Source organism: Meleagris gallopavo, chromosome 8, assembly GCF_000146605.3.
Source record: "Meleagris gallopavo isolate NT-WF06-2002-E0010 breed Aviagen turkey brand Nicholas breeding stock chromosome 8, Turkey_5.1, whole genome shotgun sequence".
Lineage (NCBI taxonomy): Eukaryota > Metazoa > Chordata > Aves > Galliformes > Phasianidae > Meleagris > Meleagris gallopavo.
Genome location: NC_015018.2, coordinates 351,137 through 360,137, shown reverse-complemented (window position 1 = coordinate 360,137; position 9,001 = coordinate 351,137). Strand labels below are relative to the sequence as shown.

General features: G+C 38.8%; 1 long non-coding RNA gene across 1 annotated transcript in view; it reads left to right on the top strand.

Annotated features, from left to right (window-relative positions):
* The window catches only part of LOC109368968, a 5,300-nt gene extending 558 nt beyond the window's left edge, over positions 1 to 4,742 (top strand). The window contains exons 3-4 of the long non-coding RNA XR_002117478.1: positions 999 to 1,113; positions 4,071 to 4,742. This is a non-coding gene — a long non-coding RNA (uncharacterized LOC109368968). The remainder of the gene's footprint in view (positions 1 to 998; positions 1,114 to 4,070) is intronic.
* Positions 4,743 to 9,001: the final 4,259 nt, after the last annotated feature.

Below are 9,001 nucleotides of genomic sequence, written 5' to 3'. Positions count from 1 at the left end.
TAATTTGATGTTTGAGGTATGTTCACGAAAACATAAAGGTATGATGAGTGATTTTCTGCAGGAGTCTATGGTGCAATTGTAACATAGGTGGACAACATGCTGATGTTGGCTCTCTGCATCCCTGCAGAACAAGAAACATGAAGTATGGTATGAAAACATCAAAACTAATCCAACTAGCTATGCTTCTGGAATCTCTGTAGGCCAATTAACATAAAAAATTCTGTGGCTATGGGCCTCCCCTACTGCTTCCTCACATCGCTGTCTGAAGATAGAACAGCATGAGCAGGCACTAGAGCAGAGGGGACTTCTGCTTGTGATACTACTTCCAATTTAGCGTATTTGAATCTGACTTGGATAATGCATAGGCATCCTCGGAAGGCAACTATGTTTCAATCTAAATTCCTTAATAAAATATTTAAATATAATATGGTAGTTTTGGTTGCTCTGGAGAAAGTATGCCATAAAAATGAAAACTTCTTTCTTATATTTGATATTTCAAGTTCCCAAACTGTAAATTTGGTCAGATTTGTGAGATTTAACTTGCTTAGAGAGAAAGGTCAGAAGTAGAGAACCATTTATTATGAGAACATTGATTCTTTATAAAATACAGCTAGTCGTTCTCTCAGCTTCACATTCTTTCCTCAAACATAGGGCCTTGTGCTCTTTGAAGGAGATCAACTGAAAGTTTTCTTCATTTACAATTTTCTCTTTTTTTTTCCTCTAAAATCCTTTCTGTAATGTGAACCTCTTTCTAAATGTGTCAAGATCAAATGTTTATCTTACAGTTTGCGTGTCAGTGTGTATAAATCTATATAGCACTTTCAGTTTATTATAATTCAAATTTAACTTGAAGGTGTAGGAAAAGCAAGAACATGCTGATTCATTGCACTGAGTTTTGACTACAGTCACATCAGAATCTGTAGCCCAACTTACTGATTAAAACACAAGGTTTAGACTCAGTTTCTTCTGGGTGACAGTCTTGTTTTTCTGTTCTGTAGGTTGGAACAAAGTCTCTGTAACAGCCTTGTGCTCCATTAATGATGGGCAGAGCACCTGTTTCCTGACTTGAACCTCTGGTAATGGGAAGCATCCAGAGCTCTAACCCACTGCAAGGTAGATTTTAGGAGGGGATTCTAGCGTGGCTGTTCAGAAAAAAAAAAAAAAAACATAAGTGGATAAAGATTTTCTCTATGTTAAAAGCAAACCCTGCTGTGCCCACTTTTTTTTTTGTTGTTGTTGGTTTTCAGTACCTTAGCCAAGGTTTCTTTTTTTGCAAGTATTCAAAATAGCGTTTTTAAGACATGTTCACTTAAATTTCTGTGGCTGTTTTCTTCCAGCATTGACAGGAAGACAGGTCAGTTAGTATTGTCTCTATCAGTCTCATATGAAGGCAAAACATAAGAACTCCATTTAAAACCCAGGCTCTGTTTGTTGCTCAGTCCTGTTATTGTTCTTTTTTTCTTTTAGCTTTCTTTTTTAGAAATAGAAACAACAGGAGCCTGTCAGACTACAGTACTGTCTGACCAGCTTCTTTTCAGCTACTCCTCATGTAGAGGGCTTAGTATTTAATAGCACATTTACGTATTTGACATACTCAATGTACCATGGGATTTTGACTCATGAGTGATACAGCAATATATGGAAATCACAATACAGGGCATGATGTACAAAATGAACGTGGTTGCCATTGCCAGTCCCTATATGCTCACTGTCAAAATACTGAGCATCTTCAATCCCTGGGAGCAAGCCAGCTGAAGCCTGCTGCTCTCTTCAGAGGTTTTTTTTTTATTATTAATTGTCTAGTATTTATAATAGGCTAGCCAAGGAATCAATCCCATCTTACCCACAGCTGCTCTAGCGCGCTCAGGAAGGTATTACTCCATATTGATTTATTTAGGGAAGGCTGCTTAGACAATCTGACGTGAACCACTGGTGGGACTGTGTATCTGAAAAGTTACCTCTTGCCTTCCCTGGTGTTGAGGAAGTCAGCTTTCTTCATGATAGTTAGTGATTATTCTTTATAATCTTCCTTGAGCTCCATATTTTGCTCATCTTCTCTGAGCAGCCTTCCACTATGGAGCTGTCCTAGTCATGCGTCGCGTTTGGGTTTTGACCAGTGCTGAGTGATATTTGGTGTTATACAAGAACTTGAGGCATTCATTGTATGAACCACCAACCTTCTCATAGGACCAGATCCTGGAGGTTCTGGAGTCTGAGTTACACCTGGGTTGGCATCAGAACAGCATTTGACCCTGTCATGCTGATTTTCAGAATACCTTAGCAACATGTGTGAATGTGTCTTTGGCCAGGATGGAAGCATTGAAAAAAATGTTATAGCCTTAAGAAATGCTTTGAGTCTAGTAGAATTTATGTGAGCAAGATGGATGCTGCTGATTTGATAATACTAGTATTCTGTAATGCTTTATCTTCTCTGGAGGCAACTCTGGTGATTGAGGGTGGCTGATTAAAACAAAACAAAATCGGATAGCCCAGAAAGTCAAGAAAGACTTTAGGGGTTAAATAAACACTGAATTAAAGGCATATTTGAAGACCTTATTTCTTCATGGCTCAGCCAGTCCTCCACAATTCAGTTCATGCTCCTGTTGAGCAATTCTGTCTGGGTAAGTCAAAGAGCAGGGCTGCTCCACAGGTGCCTCTGGTTCTCTGCACATGTTTCAGGCACTTGATCCCAGACTTCTTTTCCTCCTGCCCAAAAAGCTGCAGCAGCTGAAGATGTTAACACCAACACAGAAGTCAAATAAAGCACAGAATTGCTGGTCAAGAAAGGAATTAAGTAATTGCTCAATTTCCACCTTATTCAGTTTTTTTTGTTGTTATTTTTTTGCTTTTTTTCTTTTACAGCTTTCAAGTTCCAGATACTTCTCTTAGTTGGAAATGATCTTTCTCTTTAAAGCTATATCTGAAAATAGCTCTTCTCTTAGCGTGGCACATATAAAGGGTGATTCTGCAATAGGGTAAGAACCTGGAAGGAAGTACCAGAGAATGCTGGCAGAGGAGCTATGAGTCTGGTTCATTGCTGATGCGAGTGTAACACCCAGACTGGTAGAACAGCCAAGCACCAAAATAAGTATGTCTTCTATGGAAAATTCAGGGCAGCAAATGGGTGTCTGGCTTGCAGATGGGAGCTGAATCTGTTTATGTGATGCAAAAATCCACACCTGGAAGTGACCAGGGGAAGGTGGTGACAATTCCAGCATCAATGGCTGGCCTGAATAAGGCTATACAGGAAACTTCTCTGAAAAATATTTTTTTCAGAGGAATGTAGGAAAGGACCATCTTTGTCACAGCCCATTCCTTCAAAATAGGAAATCACTGCTCAGCTTCATTGGAACTTGCTGGTTCACCGAGATTGGAACATTTTGCACCAAGTGTTTTCCTTTCAGCAGAGCTGAGTTGGGCTCTGACAGATTCCTGCTGGGTTTCTGGCTCTCTCTCCTGTCTCAGCCTTTGGCACATTGCCTGGCAGGGTGACAGCAATAGGGAGCCTGACAAACTAGGGAATTTGGCACCTGTGTTCATCACACCTTGGCAGGTCAAACTTGCAATCCGTTTAAAGCTTACAGTTCCAATGGCACTTGATAGGTGAACTGCCCTGGACAGAGTGCTTGCTTTTTCTTTTAAAACATGGGATAAGAATAAAACCAGTATGAATGCCATGCCCATCATGGGTTCTAAATAGCTTAGCAGAAAGACAGACTGGAAAATCTTCAGTCTAAGAAGTTTTTTGCAACATGTGAAGAGGATAGTGTGCTAAACTATCATATGTGGAAAGGTTTTCTGTTTCTTGGAGAGCAAAATAATAATGCACTATTTTAAAAAATATTTCAGTTTACATGGTTGTTGCTTAATAGCAATGTCCAAAGCTAAAAATCAGCATGCATTACCATTGCAGTGAGATGTATCCTAGTGATCTATTTCATGTTTTTGTCAGTAACTGAAAATTAGATATTCTAAATCTTGTTATCATGTAGGAATTGGAAATTTCATGTGTGAGATAGATCAAATGAAATGTAGAAGGTTTTTTCTCTAATGCTTTCCATGTCTGATAGGTTTTTATCACCAGGCTGTCCTGTTTTGGCTGAAGGTGTTGAAGAGGATAAAGGAACAAGCTGTGAAGACTTGACAAACTACTCAGAAATAAAATAATCTTAGCCTGACTTCAGAAGTGAAGCTGTGGGATTCTGCAATAATTTGTCAGTGGATGGAAAAGAACTCACTAGAACTGGCAAAAAAAATAATTGAGCTCCACTAATAGGGCTGCACTGTCTAGTCTGAGTCCTAACATTTCTAATTGCTAACTGAGTTAATTCAGAGTTATATATGGTCAGTTTGCAGAAAGAAACACTACAATACTGTTGTTGTGTGGCCACACTCAAGTCTTTACCACAGCCATTTCCAATCTGAGCTCTCATCTTCAGTAAAGACTGACAGAGCACTCAGTGGGTGAATTTTTTTTTCCTTCAGACCTTAAAAACTCCTAGCATCTTCTATATTTTCTTGAGGAAGCTCACAGCAACCTCTTTTCCATTTCACTCTTGAGTGATGGTTAGATTGAAATATAAGTGCTTTGTGAGCATTTTCTAAAAGAATTTGATTCAGGCAGATCTCTCCTCTCAATTGTATATATTCCAAACATATTTGCTGTAAGAGAATGAAATAAATTTGCTGCATCATCTCATAAATATGTCTTCAGATCCTGTTAGCGTTCATCATGTTTTGATCAACTACCTGCAGTTCTGATTTCTGTTCATTTCTTAATATCAAGCAAGAAGTGGCTATGGACACAGGTTTAGAATATTGCTATGAAAAGGTTTTCTTTCAATACCATCCTGCAATTCTTATCCCATTTAGGATGTGTATTCTGCAACCCCTCTTCTATGGTTGATCTAAATTTTTCTCTTTTGCTTTTTTCTCCAACGCATTTCCAAGCCTTGATTTTTATCTTTCCCTGGAGCTCTCCTGTAATTTCCCATACAGTTCCAACCATGAATCTTTCAATTCAGCAGAGATCAGCAATGCTGCTGCAGTCAGCACACATATTTCCTCTGCCTTGAGCTCCTCCTCCTTCCAGCGCTGTACTTCTATACCCTTTTCTGTCTGAGTGAACCCATCTGCTCTGTAGGCTTCACTCTGGAAGATATTTAACTCATCAGGCCAGGTCTCAGCTGCGGTTTACTTCGCAGTTCCATAGATTCACATACTCAAGTTCCTCCTTTCTTATTCGTTGTGGTTTTTTTGACCACATGAATGAAATTGAATGAAAGGGTCCCCACACAATGTCATTGTAAATGATTGGTCTTAATCCCATCTTTCTCACTTAGATCCCATGATCTCAATATTTCATTCTGGTTCAATAACGTTTATCCACCAGTGGCTTTTTTCTCAAGTAAAATAGACCTACTCCTTATCCTTTTAAACCCTTTCATTTTATTTCAGATTCTGTGTACAGTATCTACTGTAAATATCAGTAGCATCCCGTTCTTTTAGTGATATGTACTTTCCTTTTAAGTAGAGGTTTCTGTATAGAAGTTTAAAACAAAAACCAGCAGAAAATCTAAGCTGCCTTTCCTACTGATGTTTCTAGTTAACGTCCTTTTCTACTAGCCATGTTTTCTGCTATCAAATTGGCAGTTTATATAAAAATGTGCTTTAATTTCTAATTTTTGCCTCTTTGAACATTAATATCATTTGTATGTGATGGGGGGAGGGGGCAGGGGAAGATAGATCATGTTTTGTTCTATAGGATCATTTAAAAAGGTATAAAAATGAAGCAAGAGTCAAAGAGGAATTAAAGTTTAGCTTGGAAAAAAGCAGAAACAGATCCGTAAAACTGTGTGTGCTCAGACAAAACAGCTGACATAAGGTCGGTTTCTCTCCTGAATCAAAATTTTCCTCTGAAGTGTGTCTTAAGCTAACTTCAGTGATCCTGCAGGAATATTGCACATTAGGGAACTGTAGACAAAACATAGTAGATAGGCTTTGCTCTTGAAGTACAAAACTTCTAAGTGCTCTGATCATAACAGGGGAGTGGGAGCCTCAAGCAGCACAGTCAGTTTACTTTTCCTTTACCTGCTATAAGCCAATGGCTTTTCCAGCAGTTTCTCAACAGGGATTTCAACCCTCCTCACCACAGCCAAGAGGCCTTTGTGAGGTCTCAGGTCATGCTCTCTACTCTATTGTGCTTGGTTAAGTGACTGCTCATTGGTCTTCATAATTTTCTCGGTTCCCTCTGAATCTGTTTTCTGGAGCTAATGCTTGGCTATAAGTGTCTGGAAGGCCATAAGATTTTAAGGAGTGTTGTCTGGATAAGTTGTTTCTGGATGTGCATTGCTATCTTTTTTCTTTGTTTCCTGCTTGTAGAGTTGATCTTCATGCACAAAATTTATTCTAGGACAAACCCAGTGATCATATTCTCTGATTTCCAACATATGTTGCGTGGAAGCTCTCTCAGGATTAGGAGATCATGGTAAAAGTAGCAGAAAAAGTAGTTATTCTATGCTCTATCTCAAACTGCTTAAAGGACAACATTCTCTCTACACTGTTATCTTGAGCAATTGGTCTCCTCCATTCCAAGAGTTGGGGAGAAATCTTGAAAGAAATAATGCCAAACACAACCTACCTGCAACGAAGTGCAGTGAGATTGTGAAGTTCTCCTTGACACACACACACACAGCACTAGGGCATGTGCTGTCATACATAAAAGTCACAGTCTGCAGCTGTTATTTTTTAGGGAATGGAACTACATGTGTATTTAATAAAAATGTATTATTTTGAAGGATGTTGCATTTTTGTAGCAATTGTGAGTTAATTCTTGGCTTTCTAAATTGATTTCTGCTTAAATGTTAGATAAGCGCGTAATTGCATAATCTATTTAACTGCTTGTTGCCCTCTCATATGCATTCAGATCCGATTAAAATAATCTTTTCTGCCATCCTATTTGTATATTTGAAAAGGTCGAATAAGTTATTAGGCTTGACTATTTATCGTATAGAGGACTCTACAGTATCTGTAACAGAATATGCACAGAATGCCTTTCTGCTTACAAAATGACACCTATTGGTCTCGAGGGTTGTAGAAATGTTTTTTCATATCTACACAGCTGATGCCATGTTGCCAATTCTAGTCAAACCAGAGGAAAAAGTGGGAACCAGACTGGAAAGCTATGGTGTTGTCCTGATGATGCTCAGTGTTTAAATGCTGCTAGTCTTGAAGGTCGCTTATCTTTTGACTATGTTTACTTTCATGTTGCATTTAGACCACTTACTGTAGTGGGTTATATATGGGAAAGAATATAGAATTTCTTCTGTCTTTCTCCTCTCTTTGCTGAGCAAATAGACCATGGATCACAATACATAAAGCACAGCAGACTGGAATGCTGTAGCTATTTTCTCTGGCCCATGGCCCAGCTACATCTGACTGGTTTCCTGCCAGGGCAGCGCCTGGGCATGCAAGCCTGCCAGTACTCGCACAATCCAAAATGTTGTGCGTGAGGTGTGTTTTAAGTAATTTTGAAAAATAGATTTCATTCTGTGGAGAAGTCAGAAGGACTTATTTTGCCTTTGGGGAAAAATACAGTAGCAAATGTATTCTGTGTATTTTGTGTGAACTTATGCATCTCAATATAAAGGAACGGTATTGCTGGAACCTTCCATTACCAACTAAGGTGTTCAAAATTTTACTTCAAACCATATCCTTGTTTCCATGTGAGAACTACAGGAAACAGAACTCTGTAGTCCTGCTCACGTGGTACCAAATGTGAAGCAAGAGAGCACTGGGTTCAGAGCAGGGCCATAGGAGTTATGAATTTGATTCCTGGACCGACAACAGATTCCCTACCTAATCTAAAAGGTTTTTGTCATTCACTTCCAAAGTGGTTGTTCTGCTAAGTATGAAAACTTTGAGGGGATGCTTCTACCCAACTCATACCAACCCGGGGACAGTCATCAGGTTTGGTCACAGTGGCTCTTACTTGTCCAGCTCTGCATAATGGCAGTAATGAGCAGTTAATGGGAGCTGGGTTGTCTGTGTGAAGTGGCTGGTGCTTTCATTCTATTCTCTCTATCTCTCAGCTATCTCGTCCTTGTAAGCAATAATTTTGAGCTTGTTACCAGTCTCTGCAAAGGCCGTGAATACAACGATATTAAGCTATATGGCGAGAAGACACAGGTTGAATGATCAATTACACAGGTATGAGGAAAAGTTAACTGAATAGCTTCTTATTTTCTCCTTAGATAAGATTTGGTTTGCTTGTACCACCAAAAATCTCTTTTTTTTTTTTTTTTTTGTATGTGAATGAATATACACTATGGTTAATTTTCTTTTTGTTTAACCAGAATTTTCTGAATTCTTATCTTGGTTTAATCAAAAGTAAAAGAGAATAGGTACACTGTGTTGATGCAATATGAAAGAGAGATTAGAACCTTTCCCTTTCTTACTACTTGATTCCCTTTTAATCCAGTGGTACTCTGAGGAAAAGAGTTCAGACAGTGTGAAATAAATTCATTCTGGCAGTCACTTCCCCCATTTCCACATCCAAAACTCATCAGAACTGAACAGAATTCCTCAAAATGAAACAAACATTACTACTTGAACAGTGTTTTGGATCAATTCCTCTCAATACTGCACATTTTCACCTCTTTCAGCTGTTAAACCTCAGTGTTCTGAGTAAAATGAATGAATGAGGAAAACTGGATGGGGTTCTGTTAGCCTCTGTTGGCAGATCCTTTTTCAGTGACAAACCACAAGCTGTTCCTTCACAAACCCAAGTCCCACCTGAAGGAGCTCACAGTCTGAATTTTCACAGATGCCCATTGGTTACAACCACACTTCTTGGTTGTTTGTTTGTTTGTTTGTTTTCAGTGAGTGAAAAAGTAATCTGTATTTTAAAAACCAGCTGTATTGCATGGGAAGTAACACAATATCATCAGATAAAAAAGAGCAGTCAAAGCTTTATTTGTTCTCTGTCTTCCTTGTTTTTTTT